The 18,279-nt window shown below is 54.7% G+C and overlaps 1 pseudogene; it reads right to left on the bottom strand.

Moving 5' to 3' along the window:
• LOC141201521 (uncharacterized) overlaps positions 1–18,279 on the bottom strand; it is an 87,662-nt pseudogene that overhangs the window by 20,622 nt on the left and 48,761 nt on the right.

The raw sequence follows: 18,279 nt of genomic DNA, 5'->3' as shown, positions 1-18,279 counted from the left end.
TCAGGGACGTGGGCTACTTATACCCGCCTCTAGCAAGGTAGCCAGAAGAGTATCGTTCGTTTGGGAGGCCTACAACTCCGCCTGGCCAGGGGAGATCCCATCTGCTCAAGGACTGACCAGGCTCCAATCGCTAGCCAGTACTCCGGGAGGGTCTATCTTTGTTACCAGTAAAGACCCTGAACTTCACCGTACCGTCTCCGAGTGGTTCCTGCTATCCCCATCATCCACGTCGGCTGCCCTGAGGCCATACCCCTCCCGTTGGGGGTTATACTACCACGCTGCACAATCCTACCACCGGCCTCAGCGGTCTGCCCTGCAGCAGCAGCTCTAAAGCTGCATTCAACGGGTGGCGTAGTCATCTAACATCACTGCTAATACAGCGCCACTTAGGCTGACTCCCTGGGCACGGACCGGGTCACCGCCACGAGACTACAACCCTCAACAGATCCGGCTCCGGGTAAGCTCCCGCATGCGCAACGCAGCGCGACACAGGCCCAGGGGCGCGTCACTGGCTGTATTTGGGAGGTACATGGGGTGCTGGCTGTATTTGGGGGGGTACATGGGGTGCTGGCTGTATATGGGAGGTACATGGGGTGCTGGCTGTATTTGGGAGGTACATGGGGTGCTGGCTGTATTTGGGAGGTACATGGGGTGCTGGCTGTATTTGGGGGGGTACATGGGGTGCTGGCTGTATATGGGGGGTATATGGGGTGCTGGCTGTATATAGGAGGTACATGGGGTGTCGGCTGTATTTGGGAGGTACATGGGATGCTGGCTGTATTTGGGAGGTACATGGGGTGCTGGCTGTATTGGGAGGTACATGGGGTGCTGGCTGTATTTGGGGGGTACATGGGATGCTGGTGTGGCACCCCAGGGGTCTGGTTTCCACAGTAATGCAATATTATGTCTGAGAGCAGGTGGGAGGTCCTTTGGTCAGGGATCCTGTGCATGCCACACCTCCTGCCCAGTCCTGGGAGGGGAAGAACTTCCCCTATATAAACCTGGGGCTGAGGCAGGGTTAGTGAGTAGAAGAAGAACAGAAGTAGAGACAGAGAAGCAGCATAGGAAGAAACAACAGGAGCTCTGTGGGAGCAGTGTTACAAAGAGTCAGGGGCTGGCAGCTGCAGAGCTCGCCCTGACTGAGAAGTATCACCGGACCCGGAGTCCGAGGCTGTGGGGACTAATCTCTACCCAGCAGCAGAAACCGACCGGCAGGGGATTGCAGGTCCTCTGGCCCAGAAACCCGAAGGCACGGTCACAAGAGTGGGACCAGCACCGCCATCGTGGAGCGGAAGCCATTAGAAGGCCCCGAGTCACCGGCCATACGGGTGAGCACCACACGGTACACTCAGGGACGTGGGCTACTTATACCCGCCTCTAGCAAGGTAGCCAGAAGAGTATCATTAGTTTGGGAGGCCTACAACTCCGCCTGGCCAGGGGAGATCCCATCTGCTCAAGGACTGACCAGGCTCCAATCGCTAGCCAGTACTCCGGGAGGGTCTATCTTTGTTACCAGTAAAGACCCTGAACTTCACCGTACCGTCTCCGAGTGGTTCCTGCTATCCCCATCATCCACGTCGGCTGCCCTGAGGCCATACCCCTCCCGTTGGGGGTTATACTACCACGCTGCACAATCCTACCACCGGCCTCAGCGGTCTGCCCTGCAGCAGCAGCTCTAAAGCTGCATTCAACGGGTGGCGTAGTCATCTAACATCACTGCTAATACAGCGCCACTTAGGCTGACTCCCTGGGCACGGACCGGGTCACCGCCACGAGACTACAACCCTCAACAGATCTGGCTCCGGGTAAGCTCCCGCATGCGCAACGCAGCGCGACACAGGCCCAGGGGCGCGTCACTGGCTGTATTTGGGAGGTACATGGGGTGCTGGCTGTATTTGGGGGGGTACATGGGGTGCTGGCTGTATATGGGAGGTACATGGGGTGCTGGCTGTATTTGGGAGGTACATGGGGTGCTGGCTGTATTTGGGAGGTACATGGGGTGCTGGCTGTATTTGGGAGGTACATGGGGTGCTGGCTGTATTTGGGAGGTACACGGGGTACTGGCTGTATTTGGGAGGTACATGGGGTGCTGGCTGTATTTGGGAGGTACATGGGGTGCTGGCTGTATTTGGGAGGTACATGGGGTGCTGGCTGTATTTGGGGGGTACATGGGATGCTGGCTGTATTTGGGAGGTACATGGGGTGCTGGCTGTATTTGGGGGGGTACATGGGGTGCTGGCTGTATATGGGAGGTACATGGGGTGCTGGCTGTATATGGGAGGTACATGGGGTGCTGGCTGTATTTGGGAGGTACATGGGATGCTGGCTGTATATGGGAGATACACGGGGTGCTGTCTGTATTTGGGAGGTACACGGGGTGCTGGCTGTATTTGGGAGGTACACGGGGTGCTGGCTGTATTTGGGAGGTACATGGGGTGCTGGCTGTATTTGGGAGGTACATGGGGTGCTGGCTGTATTTGGGGGGTACATGGGATGCTGGCTGTATTTGGGAGGTACATGGGGTGCTGGCTGTATTTGGGAGGTACATGGGGTGCTGGCTGTATTTGGGGGGGTACATGGGGTGCTGGCTGTATATGGGAGGTACATGGGGTGCTGGCTGTATTTGGGAGGTACACGGGGTGCTGGCTGTATTTGGGAGGTACACGGGGTGCTGGCTGTATTTGGGAGGTACATGGGGTGCTGGCTGTATTTGGGAGGTACATGGGGTGCTGGCTGTATTTGGGAGGTACATGGGGTGCTGGCTGTATTTGGGGGGTACATGGGGTGCTGGCTGTATTTGGGGGGTACATGGGGTGCTGGCTGTATTTGGGGGGTACATGGGGTGCTGGCTGTATTTGGGGGGTACATGGGGTGCTGGCTGTATATGGGAGGTACATGGGGTGCTGGCTGTATATGGGGGGTACATGGGGTGCTGGCTGTATTTGGGAAGTACATGGGGTGTTGGCTGTATTTGGGAAGTACATGGGGTGTTGGCTGTATTTGGGAGGTACACGGGGTGCTGGCTGTATTTGGGAGGTACACGGGGTGCTGGCTGTATTTGGGAGGTACACGGGGTGCTGGCTGTATTTGGGAGGTACACGGGGTGCTGGCTGTATTTGGGAGGTACACGGGGTGCTGGCTGTATTTGGGAGGTACATGGGGTGCTGGCTGTATTTGGAGGTACATGGGGTGCTGGCTGTATTTGGGAGGTACATGGGGTGCTGGCTGTATTTGGGAGGTACATGGAGTGCTGGCTGTATTTGGGAGGTACATGGGGTGCTGGCTGTATTTGGGAGGTACATGGGGTGTTGGCTGTATTTGGGGGGTACATGGGGTGTTGGCTGTATTTGGGGGGTACATGGGGTGCTGGCTGTATTTGGGGGGTACATGGGGTGCTGGCTGTATTTGGGGGGTACATGGGGTGCTGGCTGTATTTGGGAGGTACATGGGGTGCTGGCTGTATTTGGGAGGTAAATGGGGTGCTGGCTGTATTTGGGAGGTAAATGGGGTGCTGGCTGTATTTGGGAGGTAAATGGGGTGCTGGCTGTATTTGGGAGGTACATGGAGTGCTGGCTGCATAGGAGGTACATGGGGTGCTGGCTGTATTTGGGAGGTACATGGGGTGCTGGCTGTATTTGGGAGGTACATGGGGTGCTGGCTGTATTTGGGGGTACATGGGGTGCTGGCTGTATGCGGGGTGCAGTAGGATGGGTACATGGGATGCTGGCTGTATTTGGGGGTACACGGGGTGCTGGCTGTATTTGGGAGGTACATGGGGTGCTGGCTGTATGCGGGGTGCAGTAGGATGGGTACATGGGATGCTGGCTGTATTTGGGAGGTACACGGGGTGCTGGCTGTATTTGGGAGGTAAATGGGGTGCTGGCTGTATGCGGGGTGCAGTAGGATGGGTACATGGGGTGCTGGCTGTATTTGGGAGGTACATGGGGTGCTGGCTGTATTTGGGAGGTACACGGGGTGCTGGCTGTATTTGGGAGGTACATGGGGTGCTGGCTGTATTTGGGAGGTACATGGGATGCTGGCTGTATTTGGGAGGTACATGGGGTGCTGGCTGTATTTGGGAGGTACATGGGGTGCTGGCTGTATTTGGGAGGTACATGGGGTGCTGGCTGTATTTGGGAGGTACATGGGGTCCTGGCTGTATTTGGGGGGTACATGGGGTGCTGGCTGTATTTGGGGGGTACATGGGGTGCTGGCTGTATTTGGGAGGTACATGGGATGCTGGCTGTATCTGGGAGGTACATGGGGTGCTGGCTGTATCTGGGAGGTACATGGGGTGCTGGCTGTATTTGGGAGGTACATGGGGTGCTGGCTGTATTTGGGAGGTACATGGGGTGCTGGCTGCATAGGGGGTACATGGGGTGCTGGCTGTATTTTGGAGGTACACGGGGTGCTGGCTGTATTTTGGAGGTACACGGGGTGCTGGCTGTATTTGGGAGGTACACGGGATGCTGGCTGTATTTGGGAGGTACACGGGATGCTGGCTGTATTTGGGAGGTACATGGGATGCTGGCTGTATTTGGGAGGTACATGGGGTGCTGGCTGTATTTGGGAGGTACATGGGGTGCTGGCTGTATTTGGGAAGTACATGGGGTGCTGGCAGTATTTGGGAAGTACATGGGATGCTGGCTGTATTTGGGAGGTACATGGGGTGCTGGCTGCATAGGAGGTACATGGGATGCTGGCTGTATTTTGGAGGTACATGGGGTGCTGGCTGTATTTGGGAGGTACATGGGGTGCTGGCTGTATTTGGGAGGTACACGGGGTGCTGGCTGTATTTGGGAGGTACACGGGGTGCTGGCTGTATTTGGGAGGTACACGGGGTGCTGGCTGTATTTGGGGGTACATGGGGTGCTGGCTGTATTTGGGAGGTACATGGGGTGCTGGCTGTATTTGGGAGGTACATGGGGTGCTGGCTGTATTTGGGAGGTACACGGGGTGCTGGCTGTATTTGGGAGGTACACGGGGTGCTGGCTGTATTTGGGAGGTACACGGGGTGCTGGCTGTATTTGGGAGGTACACGGGGTGCTGGCTGTATTTGGGAGGTACACGGGGTGCTGGCTGTGTTTGGGAGGTACACGGGGTGCTGGCTGTGTTTGGGAGGTACACGGGATGCTGGCTGTATTTGGGAGGTACACGGGGTGCTGGCTGTATTTGGGAGGTACACGGGGTGCTGGCTGTATTTGGGAGGTACACGGGGTGCTGGCTGTATTTGGGAGGTACACGGGGTGCTGGCTGTATTTGGGAGGTACATGGGGTGCTGGCTGTATTTGGGAGGTACATGGGGTGCTGGCTGTATTTGGGAGGTACATGGGGTGCTGGCTGTATATTGGGAGGTACATGGGGTGCTGGCTGTATATTGGGGGTACATGGGGTGCTTGCTGTATTTGGGAAGTACATGGGGTGCTTGCTGTATTTGGGAGGTACATGGGGTGCTTGCTGTATTTGAGAGGTACATGGGGTGCTGGCTGCATAGGGGGTACATGGGGTGCTGGTTGTATTTGGGAGGTACATGGGGTGCTGGCTGTATTTGGGAGGTACATGGGGTGCTGGCTGTATTTGGGAGGTACATGGTGTGCTGGCTGCATAGGAGGTACATGGGGTGCTGGCTGTACCTGGGAGGTACATGGGGTGCTGGCTGTACCTGGGAGGTACATGGGGTGCTGGCTGTATATGGGGGGTACATGGGGTGCTGGCTGTATATGGGAGGTACATGGGGTGCTGGCTGTATTTGGGAGGTACATATGGGGTGCTGGCTGCATAGGAGGTACATGGGATGCTGGCTGTATTTGGGAGGTACATATGGGGTGCTGGCTGCATAGGAGGTACATGGGGTGCTGGCTGTATTTGGGAGGTACATGGGGTGCTGGCTGTATTTGGGAGGAACATGGGGTGCTGGCTGTATTTGGGAGGTACATGGGGTGCTGGCTGCATAGGAGGTACATGGGGTGCTGGCTGTATCTGGGAGGTACATGGGGTGCTGGCTGTATCTGGGAGGTACATGGGGTGCTGGCTGTATATGGGGGGTACATGGGGTGCTGGCTGTATTTGGGAGGTACATATGGGGTGCTGGCAGCATAGGAGGTACATGGGGTACATGGGGTGTTGGCTGTATTTGGGAGGTACATGGGGTGCAGGCTGTATTTGGGAGGTACATGGGATGCTGGCTGTATTTGGGAGGTACATGGGGTGCAGGCTGTATGCGGGGTGCAGTAGGATGGGTACATGGGATGCTGGCTGTATTTGGGGGTACACGGGGTGCTGTCTGTATTTGGGAGGTACATGGGGTGCTGGCTGTATTTGGGAGGTACATGGGGTGCTGGCTGTATTTGGGGGGTACATGGGGTGCTGGCTGTATATGGGGGGTACATGGGGTGCTGGCTGTATTTGGGAGGTACATGGGGTGCTGGCTGTATTTGGGAGGTACATGGGGTGCTGGCTGTATTTGGGAGGTACATGGGGTGCTGGCTGTATTTGGGAGGTACATGGGGTGCTGGCTGTATTTGGGGGTACATGGGGTGCTGGCTGTATGCGGGGTGCAGTAGGATGGGTACATGGGATGCTGGCTGTATTTGGGGGTACACGGGGTGTTGGCTGTACTTGGGAGGTACATGGGGTGCTGGCTGTATTTGGGGGTACATGGGGTGCTGGCTGTATGCGGGGTGCAGTAGGATGGGTACATGGGATGCTGGCTGTATTTGGGGGTACACGGGGTGCTGGCTGTATTTGGGAGGTACATGGGGTGCAGGCTGTATGCGGGGTGCAGTAGGATGGGTACATGGGATGCTGGCTGTATTTGGGGGTACACGGGGTGCTGGCTGTATTTGGGAAGTACATGGGGTGTTGGCTGTATTTGGGAAGTACATGGGGTGTTGGCTGTATTTGGGAGGTACACGGGGTGCTGGCTGTATTTGGGAGGTACACGGGGTGCTGGCTGTATTTGGGAGGTACACGGGGTGCTGGCTGTATTTGGGAGGTACACGGGGTGCTGGCTGTATTTGGGAGGTACACGGGGTGCTGGCTGTATTTGGGAGGTACATGGTGTGCTGGCTGTATTTGGGAGGTACATGGGGTGCTGGCTGTATTTGGGAGGTACATGGAGTGCTGGCTGTATTTGGGAGGTACATGGGGTGCTGGCTGTATTTGGGAGGTACATGGGGTGTTGGCTGTATTTGGGGGGTACATGGGGTGTTGGCTGTATTTGGGGGGTACATGGGGTGCTGGCTGTATTTGGGAGGTACATGGGGTGCTGGCTGTATTTGGGAGGTACATGGGGTGCTGGCTGTATTTGGGAGGTACATGGGGTGCTGGCTGTATTTGGGAGGTAAATGGGGTGCTGGCTGTATTTGGGAGGTAAATGGGGTGCTGGCTGTATTTGGGAGGTAAATGGGGTGCTGGCTGTATTTGGGAGGTACATGGAGTGCTGGCTGCATAGGAGGTACATGGGGTGCTGGCTGTATTTGGGAGGTACATGGGGTGCTGGCTGTATTTGGGAGGTACATGGGGTGCTGGCTGTATTTGGGGGTACATGGGGTGCTGGCTGTATGCGGGGTGCAGTAGGATGGGTACATGGGATGCTGGCTGTATTTGGGGGTACACGGGGTGCTGGCTGTATTTGGGAGGTACATGGGGTGCTGGCTGTATGCGGGGTGCAGTAGGATGGGTACATGGGGTGCTGGCTGTATTTGGGAGGTACATGGGGTGCTGGCTGTATTTGGGAGGTACACGGGGTGCTGGCTGTATTTGGGAGGTACATGGGGTGCTGGCTGTATTTGGGAGGTACATGGGATGCTGGCTGTATTTGGGAGGTATATGGGGTGCTGGCTGTATTTGGGAGGTACATGGGGTGCTGGCTGTATTTGGGAGGTACATGGGGTGCTGGCTGTATTTGGGAGGTACATGGGGTCCTGGCTGTATTTGGGGGGTACATGGGGTGCTGGCTGTATTTGGGGGGTACATGGGGTGCTGGCTGTATTTGGGAGGTACATGGGATGCTGGCTGTATTTGGGAGGTACATGGGGTGCTGGCTGTATTTGGGAGGTACATGGGGTGCTGGCTGTATTTGGGAGGTACATGGGGTGCTGGCTGCATAGGGGGTACATGGGGTGCTGGCTGTATTTTGGAGGTACACGGGGTGCTGGCTGTATTTTGGAGGTACACGGGGTGCTGGCTGTATTTTGGAGGTACACGGGGTGCTGGCTGTATTTGGGAGGTACACGGGATGCTGGCTGTATTTGGGAGGTACACGGGATGCTGGCTGTATTTGGGAGGTACATGGGATGCTGGCTGTATTTGGGAGGTACATGGGGTGCTGGCTGTATTTGGGAGGTACATGGGGTGCTGGCTGTATTTGGGAAGTACATGGGGTGCTGGCAGTATTTGGGAAGTACATGGGATGCTGGCTGTATTTGGGAGGTACATGGGGTGCTGGCTGCATAGGAGGTACATGGGATGCTGGCTGTATTTTGGAGGTACATGGGGTGCTGGCTGTATTTGGGAGGTACATGGGGTGCTGGCTGTATTTGGGAGGTACACGGGGTGCTGGCTGTATTTGGGAGGTACACGGGGTGCTGGCTGTATTTGGGAGGTACACGGGGTGCTGGCTGTATTTGGGGGTACATGGGGTGCTGGCTGTATTTGGGAGGTACATGGGGTGCTGGCTGTATTTGGGAGGTACATGGGGTGCTGGCTGTATTTGGGAGGTACACGGGGTGCTGGCTGTATTTGGGAGGTACACGGGGTGCTGGCTGTATTTGGGAGGTACACGGGGTGCTGGCTGTATTTGGGAGGTACACGGGGTGCTGGCTGTGTTTGGGAGGTACACGGAGTGCTGGCTGTGTTTGGGAGGTACACGGGATGCTGGCTGTATTTGGGAGGTACACGGGGTGCTGGCTGTATTTGGGAGGTACACGGGGTGCTGGCTGTATTTGGGAGGTACACGGGGTGCTGGCTGTATTTGGGAGGTACACGGGGTGCTGGCTGTATTTGGGAGGTACATGGGGTGCTGGCTGTATTTGGGAGGTACATGGGGTGCTGGCTGTATTTGGGAGGTACATGGGGTGCTGGCTGTATTTGGGAGGTACATGGGGTGCTGGCTGTATTTGGGAGGTACATGGGGTGCTGGCTGTATTTGGGAGGTACATGGGGTGCTGGCTGTATATTGGGGGTACATGGGGTGCTGGCTGTATATTGGGGGTACATGGGGTGCTTGCTGTATTTGGGAGGTACATGGGGTGCTTGCTGTATTTGAGAGGTACATGGGGTGCTGGCTGCATAGGGGGTACATGGGGTGCTGGCTGTATTTGGTAGGTACATGGGGTGCTGGCTGTATTTGGGAGGTACATGGGGTGCTGGCTGTATTTGGGAGGTACATGGTGTGCTGGCTGCATAGGAGGTACATGGGGTGCTGGCTGTATCTGGGAGGTACATGGGGTGCTGGCTGTACCTGGGAGGTACATGGGGTGCTGGCTGTATATGGGGGGTACATGGGGTGCTGGCTGTATATGGGAGGTACATGGGGTGCTGGCTGTATTTGGGAGGTACATATGGGGTGCTGGCTGCATAGGAGGTACATGGGATGCTGGCTGTATTTGGGAGGTACATGGGATGCTGGCTGTATTTGGGAGGTACATGGGGTGCTGGCTGTATTTGGGAGGTACATGGGGTGCTGGCTGTATTTGGGAGGTACATGGGGTGCTGGCTGCATAGGAGGTACATGGGGTGCTGGCTGTATCTGGGAGGTACATGGGGTGCTGGCTGTATCTGGGAGGTACATGGGGTGCTGGCTGTATATGGGGGGTACATGGGGTGCTGGCTGTATTTGGGAGGTACATATGGGGTGCTGGCAGCATAGGAGGTACATGGGGTGCTGGCTGTATTTGGGAGGTACATGGGGTGTTGGCTGTATTTGGGAGGTACATGGGGTGCAGGCTGTATTTGGGAGGTACATGGGATGCTGGCTGTATTTGGGAGGTACATGGGGTGCAGGCTGTATGCGGGGTGCAGTAGGATGGGTACATGGGATGCTGGCTGTATTTGGGGGTACACGGGGTGCTGTCTGTATTTGGGAGGTACATGGGGTGCTGGCTGTATTTGGGAGGTACATGGGGTGCTGGCTGTATTTGGGGGGTACATGGGGTGCTGGCTGTATATGGGGGGTACATGGGGTGCTGGCTGTATTTGGGAGTTACATGGGGTGCTGGCTGTATTTGGGAGGTACATGGGGTGCTGGCTGTATTTGGGAGGTACATGGGGTGCTGGCTGTATTTGGGAGGTACATGGGGTGCTGGCTGTATTTGGGGGTACATGGGGTGCTGGCTGCATGCGGAGTGCAGTAGGATGGGTACATGGGATGCTGGCTGTATTTGGGGGTACACGGGGTGTTGGCTGTATTTGGGAGGTACATGGGGTGCTGGCTGTATTTGGGAGGTACATGGGGTGCTGGCTGTATTTGGGGGTACATGGGGTGCTGGCTGTATGCGGGGTGCAGTAGGATGGGTACATGGGATGCTGGCTGTATTTGGGGGTACACGGGGTGCTGGCTGTATTTGGGAGGTACATGGGGTGCAGGCTGTATGCGGGGTGCAGTAGGATGGGTACATGGGATGCTGGCTGTATTTGGGGGTACACGGGGTGCTGGCTGTATTTGGGAGGTACATGGGGTGCTGGCTGTATTTGGGAGGTACATGGGGTGCTGGCTGTATTTGGGAGGTACATGGGGTGCTGGCTGTATTTGGGAGGTACACGGGGTGCTGGCTGTATTTGGGGGTACACGGGGTGCTGGCTGTATTTGGGGGTACATGGGGTGCTGGCTGTATTTGGGAGGTACACGGGGTGCTGGCTGTATTTGGGAGGTACATGGGGTGCTGGCTGTATTTGGGAGGTACATGGGGTGCTGGCTGTATTTGGGAGGTACATGGGGTGCTGGCTGTATTTGGGAGGTACATGGGATGCTGGCTGTATATGGGAGGTACATGGGATGCTGGCTGTATATGGGAGGTACATGGGGTGCTGGCTGTATATGGGAGGTACATGGGGTGCTGGCTGTATATGGGAGGTACATGGGGTGCTGGCTGTATTTGGGAGGTACATGGGGTGCTGGCTGTATTTGGGAGGTACATGGGGGTGCTGGCTGTATTTGGGAGGTACATGGGGTGCTGGCTGTATTTGGGAGGTACATGGGGTGCTGGCTGTATTTGGGGGGTACATGGGGTGCTTGCTGTATTTGGGAGGTACATGGGGTGCTTGCTGTATTTGGGAGGTACATGGGGTGCTGGCTGTATTTGGGGGGGTACATGGGGTGCTGGCTGTATTTGGGAGGTACATGAGGTGCTGGCTGTATTTGGGAGGTACATGGGGTGCTGGCTGTATTTGGGAGGTACATGGGGTGCTGGCTGTATATGGGAGGTACATGGGGTGCTGGCTGTATATGGGAGGTACATGGGGTGCTGGCTGTATTTGGGGGTACATGGGGTGCTGGCTGTATGCGGGGTGCAGTAGGATGGGTACATGGGATGCTGGCTGTATTTGGGGGTACACGGGGTGCTGGCTGTATTTGGGAGGTACATGGGGTGCTGGCTGTATGCGGGGTGCAGTAGGATGGGTACATGGGATGCTGGCTGTATTTGGGGGTACACGGGGTGCTGGCTGTATTTGGGGGGTACATGGGGTGCTGGCTGTATTTGGGGGGTACATGGGGTGCTGGCTGTATTTGGGAGGTACATGGGGTGCTGGCTGTATTTGGGAGGTACATGGGGTGTTGGCTGTATTTGGGAGGTACATGGGGTGCAGGCTGTATTTGGGAGGTACATGGGATGCTGGCTGTATTTGGGAGGTACATGGGGTGCAGGCTGTATGCGGGGTGCAGTAGGATGGGTACATGGGATGCTGGCTGTATTTGGGGGTACACGGGGTGCTGTCTGTATTTGGGAGGTACATGGGGTGCTGGCTGTATTTGGGGGGTACATGGGGTGCTGGCTGTATTTGGGGGGTACATGGGGTGCTGGCTGTATTTGGGAGGTACATGGGGTGCTGGCTGTATATGGGAGGTACATGGGGTGCTGGCTGTATTTGGAAGGTACATGGGGTGCTGGCTGTATGCGGGGTGCAGTAGGATGGGTACATGGGATGCTGGCTGTATTTGGGGGTACACGGGGTGTTGGCTGTATTTGGGAGGTACATGGGGTGCTGGCTGTATTTGGGAGGTACATGGGGTGCTGGCTGTATTTGGGGGTACATGGGGTGCTGGCTGTATGCGGGGTGCAGTAGGATGGGTACATGGGATGCTGGCTGTATTTGGGGGTACACGGGGTGCTGGCTGTATTTGGGAGGTACATGGGGTGCAGGCTGTATGCGGGGTGCAGTAGGATGGGTACATGGGATGCTGGCTGTATTTGGGGGTACACGGGGTGCTGGCTGTATTTGGGAGGTACATGGGGTGCTGGCTGTATTTGGGAGGTACATGGGGTGCTGGCTGTATTTGGGAGGTACACGGGGTGCTGGCTGTATTTGGGGGTACATGGGGTGCTGGCTGTATTTGGGAGGTACACGGGGTGCTGGCTGTATTTGGGAGGTACATGGGGTGCTGGCTGTATTTGGGAGGTACATGGGGTGCTGGCTGTATTTGGGAGGTACATGGGATGCTGGCTGTATTTGGGAGGTACATGGGATGCTGGCTGTATATGGGAGGTACATGGGATGCTGGCTGTATATGGGAGGTACATGGGGTGCTGGCTGTATTTGGGAGGTACATGGGGTGCTGGCTGTATATGGGAGGTACGTGGGGTGCTGGCTGTATATGGGAGGTACGTGGGGTGCTGGCTGTATTTGGGAGGTACATGGGATGCTGGCTGTATTTGGGAGGTACATGGGGGTGCTGGCTGTATTTGGGAGGTACATGGGGTGCTGGCTGTATTTGGGGGGTACATGGGTTGCTTGCTGTATTTGGGAGGTACATGGGGTGCTTGCTGTATTTGGGAGGTACATGGGGTGCTGGCTGTATTTGGGGGGTACATGGGGTGCTTGCTGTATTTGGGAGGTACATGGGGTGCTGGCTGTATTTGGGGGGGTACATGGGGTGCTGGCTGTATTTGGGAGGTACATGGGGTGCTGGCTGTATTTGGGAGGTACATGAGGTGCTGGCTGTATTTGGGAGGTACATGGGGTGCTGGATGTATTTGGGAGGTACATTGGGTGCTGGCTGTATTTGGGAGGTACACGGTGTGCTGGCTGTATTTGGGAGGTACACGGTGTGCTGGCTGTACTTGGGAGGTGCACGGGGTGCTGGCTGTATTTGGGGGGGTACATGGGGTGCTGGCTGTATTTGGGAGGTACATGGGGTGCTGGCTGTATTTGGGAGGTACATGAGGTGCTGGCTGTATTTGGGAGGTACACGGTGTGCTGGCTGTATTTGGGAGGTACACGGTGTGCTGGCTGTATTTGGGAGGTGCACGGGGTGCTGGCTGTATTTGGGAGGTGCACGGGATGCTGGCTGTATTTGGGAGGTACACGGGGTGCTGGCTGTATTTGGGAGGTACATGAGGTGCTGGCTGTATTTGGAAGGTACATGGGGTGTTGGCTGTATTTGGGAGGTACATGGGGTGCTGGCTGTATTTGGGAGGTACATGGGGTGCTGGCTGTGTGATAGAGCGCCACAAAGTAGGGGAAAGTAAGTGCTCCTTAGTGGAGCTGAAGGTTCAGTAAGGGCACAGTATGGGAGGCAGTGTATATGGAGGGACATTGTGTAGGCACAGTATGGAGGGAGTACAGTGTGGAGATGGGGCACAGTATGGGAGGCAGTGTATATGGAGGGACATTGTGTAGGCACAGTATGGAGGGAGTACAGTGTGGAGATGGGGCACAGTATGGGAGGCAGTGTATACGGAGGGACATTGTGTAGGCACAGTATGGAGGGAGTACAGTGTGGAGAGGGGGCACTGTATGGGAGGCAGTGTTTACGGAGGGACATTGTGTAGGCACAGTATGGAGGGAGTACAGTGTGGAGATGGGGCACAGTATGGGAGGCAGTGTATACGGAGGGACATTGTGTAGGCACAGTATGGAGGGAGTACAGTGTGGAGATGGGGCACAGTATGGGAGGCAGTGTATATGGAGGGACATTGTGTAGGCACAGTATGGAGGGAGTACAGTGTGGAGATGGGGCACAGTATGGGAGGCAGTGTATACAGAGGGACGTTGTGTAGGCACAGTATGGAGGGAGTACAGCGTGGAGATGGGGCACAGTATGGGAGGCAGTGTATACGGAGGGACATTGTGTAGGCACAGTATGGAGGGAGTACAGTGTGGAGAGGGCACAGTATGGGAGGCAGTGTATACGGAGGGACATTGTGTAGGCACAGTATGGAGGGAGTACGGTGTGGAGATGGGGCACAGTATGGGAGGCAGTGTATACGGAGGGACATTGTGTAGGCACAGTATGGAGGGAGTACAGTGTGGAGAGGGGGCACAGTATGGGAGGCAGTGTATACGGAGGGACATTGTGTAGGCACAGTATGGAGGGAGTACAGTATGGAGATGGGGCACAGTATGGGAGGCAGTGTATACGGAGGGACATTGTGTAGGCACAGTATGGAGGGAGTACAGTGTGGAGATGGGGCGCTGTGTATACGGAGGGACATTGTGTAGGCACAGTATGGAGGGAGTACAGTGTGGAGAGGGGGCACAGTATGGGAGGCAGTATATACGGAGGGACATTGTGTAGGCACAATATGGAGGGAGTACAGTGTGGAGAGGGGGCTCAGTATGGGAGGCAGTGTATACGGAGGGACATTGTGTAGGCACAGTATGGAGGGAGTACAGTGTGGAGAGGGGGCACAGTATGGGAGGCAGTGTATACGGAGGGACATTGTGTAGGCAGAGTATGGAGGGAGTACAGTGTGGAGATGGGGCACAGTATGGGAGGCAGTGTATACGGAGGGACATTGTGTAGGCACAGTATGGAGGGAGTACAGTGTGGAGAGGGGGCACAGTATGGGAGGCAGTGTATACGGAGGGACATTGTGTAGGCACAGTATGGAGGGAGTACAGTGTGGAGATGGGGCACAGTATTTGAGGCAGTGTATACGGAGGGACATTGTGTAGGCACAGTATGGAGGGAGTACAGTGTGGAGATGGGGCACAGTATGGGAGGCAGTGTATACGGAGGGACATTGTGTAGGTACAATATGGAGGGAGTACAGTGTGGAGATCGGGCACAGTATGGGAGGCAGTGTATACGGAGGGACATTGTGTAGGCACAGTATGGAGGGAGTACAGTGTGGAGATGGGGCACAGTATGGGAGGCAGTGTATACGGAGGGACATTGTGTAGGCACAGTATGGAGGGAGTACAGTGTGGACAGGGGGCACAGTATGGGAGGCAGTGTATACGGAGTGACATTGTGTAGGCACAGTATGGAGGGAGTACAATGTGGACAGGGGGCACAGTATGGGAGGCAGTGTATACGGAGGGACATTGTGTAGGCACAGTATGGAGGGAGTACAGTGTGGAGAGGGGGCACAGTATGGGAGGCAGTGTATACGGAGGGACATTGTGTAGGCACAGTATGGAGGGAGTACAGTGTGGAGAGGGGGCACAGTATGGGAGGCAGTGTATACGGAGGGACATTGTGTAGGCACAGTATGGAGGGAGTACAGTGTGGAGATGGGGCACAATATTTGAGGCAGTGTATATGGAGGGACATTGTGTAGGCACAGTATGGAGGGAGTACAGTGTGGAGAGGGAGCACAGTATGGGAGGCAGTGTATACGGAGGGACATTGTGTAGGCACAGTATGGAGGGAGTACAGTGTGGAGATGGGGCACAGTATGGGAGGCAGTGTATACGGAGTGACATTGTGTAGGCACAGTATGGAGGGAGTACAGTGTGGAGATGGGGCACAGTATGGGAGGCAGTGTATATGGAGGGACATTGTGTAGGCACATTATGGAGGGAGTACAGTGTGGACAGGGGGCACAGTATGGGAGGCAGTGTATACGGAGGGACATTGTGTAGGCACAGTATGGAGGGAGTACAGTGTGGAGAGGGGGCACAGTATGGGAGGCAGTGTATACGGAGGGACATTGTGTAGGCACAGTATGGAGGGAGTACAGTGTGGAGATGGGGCACAGTATGGGAGGCAGTGTATACGGAGGGACATTGTGTAGGCACAGTATGGAGGGAGTACAATGTGGAGATGGGGCACAGTATGGGAGGTAGTGTATACGGAGGGACATTGTGTAGGTACAGTATGGAGGGAGTGCAGTATGAAGAGGGGGCATTGTGGGGAGGGGCACTGCAGATGGGGACAGTGTGGTGGCTATAGGACATAATGTAGGTGTAGTGTGTAGGATGGACAGTGTATAGGTCATAGTTTTTAAGGGGCGATGGTTTGGCAATTATTGTTCAGGGGGAGCGACGGTGTGGAGGCAATATTTTATAGAAGAGGAGGTCATGTATCATAAGAGGGACAGCGTGGATATTATCTTTTGTGTATGGATTTATTATTTATTCAGGGGCACAGCACAGGATTATTTAGGGCACAGCAGGGGCAGCTATTTTTATTCAGGCGGCATTATAATGACCCTTATTTTTACGGGCAGTGTCGGCATGTGCTGCAGAAGACCGAAGAAAAGGGACGTGTGTGGAGACGAGCTGCGGATGTGAAAACTTACCCTGGAATCAGGGGCAGCTGAAGAAAAAACAACAAGGTTACTTACCGGTAGTCAGTTTTTCCAGAACCCATGACTGCACACCTGAGAGAGAGAGGATCCGCCGACCAAGGACAGGAAACCATCTGAAATAAAAGGGGCGGCTCCTCTCCTCCGCTTCAGTTGGTTACAGAGCATTGAGAGGACCTTCATAGAAAGAGTTATACACAAAATCCAACACCACATTATATAACACCCAACAAACGTGCACACCCATATGGTGAGAAAGAAGGAAGGAGGGGAATATACGGGTGCCGTCATGGGTTCTGGAAAAACCGGCTACCGGTAAGTAATCTTAGTGTTTTCCCTTCACCCATGATGGCACACCTGAGAGACTTTTGGTGAAAAAAACGCCATTCCCGTTTGTGGCTCCACAATTACTCCCCAGCAGCAAGCCCGCTGTCTTGGGGTCATACTCTATTCAGATCTTTCCTTCACTCCTCACATAAAATCACTTGCTCTCTCGTGTCATCTACACCTCAAACACATCTCTATAATCAGAACTTTTCTTCCCTTTGACTCAGCAAAAAGTCTTACTGTAGCTCTTATTCACTCTCGTCTGGACTATTGCAACTCTTTACTAATCGGTCTCCCACTTTCTAAACTTTCCCCTCTCCAATCTGTCCTGAATGCAGCAGCCAGGATCATATTCCTCGCCAGCCGCTACACCGATGCCTCTTCCCTGTGCCAGTCATTGCACTGGTTGCCCATCCAATACAGAGTTCAATATAAACTTATCACTCTTACCCACAAAGCTCTCCACGATTCAGCATCACTCTACATCTCCTCCCTCATCTCAGTCTACCACCCTACACGTGCCCACCGTTCTGCTAATGACTTCAAACTAAAATCCTCCTTAATCCGAACCTCCCACTCCCGTCTCCAAGATTTCTCACGTGCTGCACCAATTCTTTGGAATGCACAACCCAGGACAATTCGATTAATTCCCAATACCCACAGCCTTAAGCATGCCCTAAAAACCCATTTCTTTAGGCTGGCCTATCGCCTTAACACACTTGTCTAACTGTCCCAGTTTGGCCCATATTAAAATTTTCTTCAAAATCATGTTTATCCCATCCATGCACTGAATAGCCTCTGTCTGTACTGTACACACACTGGCAGGCGACCAGTTCATGTAGTGCTTTGTACTTACCCTATTTAGCATATTATGGCTGTATTATACAATATTTGTATGTTTTACATTGTGTCCCACCCCCTCCTCCCCCCTAATTCCTCATAGACTGTAAGCTTGCGAGCAGGTCCCTCACTCCTTTTAATATCTGAGTTATGCTTATTTGGTAATGTCTTTTTGTCTATTCAAGCCCCCCCTAAAATTGTAAAGTGCTGCGGAATATGCTGGCGCTATAAAAATTATTATTATTATGAAGGGAGGGACCACCGCTTGCAGCACCCTTCTACCAAAGGTTAAGTCAGTAAGGTAGGATAGATCCAACCGATAGTGTTTGAAGAAGGTAGATGGTGACGATCAGGTAGCGGCCTTATAGATTTGATCTATCGATACCTCTGCCTTTTCCGCCCAAGAGGTAGCGATGGC

Source organism: Phyllobates terribilis, unplaced genomic scaffold, assembly GCF_046119375.1.
Source record: "Phyllobates terribilis strain yellow unplaced genomic scaffold, ASM4611937v1 Scaffold_117__1_contigs__length_5270597, whole genome shotgun sequence".
NCBI classification, from domain to species: domain Eukaryota; kingdom Metazoa; phylum Chordata; class Amphibia; order Anura; family Dendrobatidae; genus Phyllobates; species Phyllobates terribilis.
The sequence above is the reverse complement of the archived record's forward strand: the minus strand, read 5'-3'. Positions and strand labels throughout refer to the sequence as shown.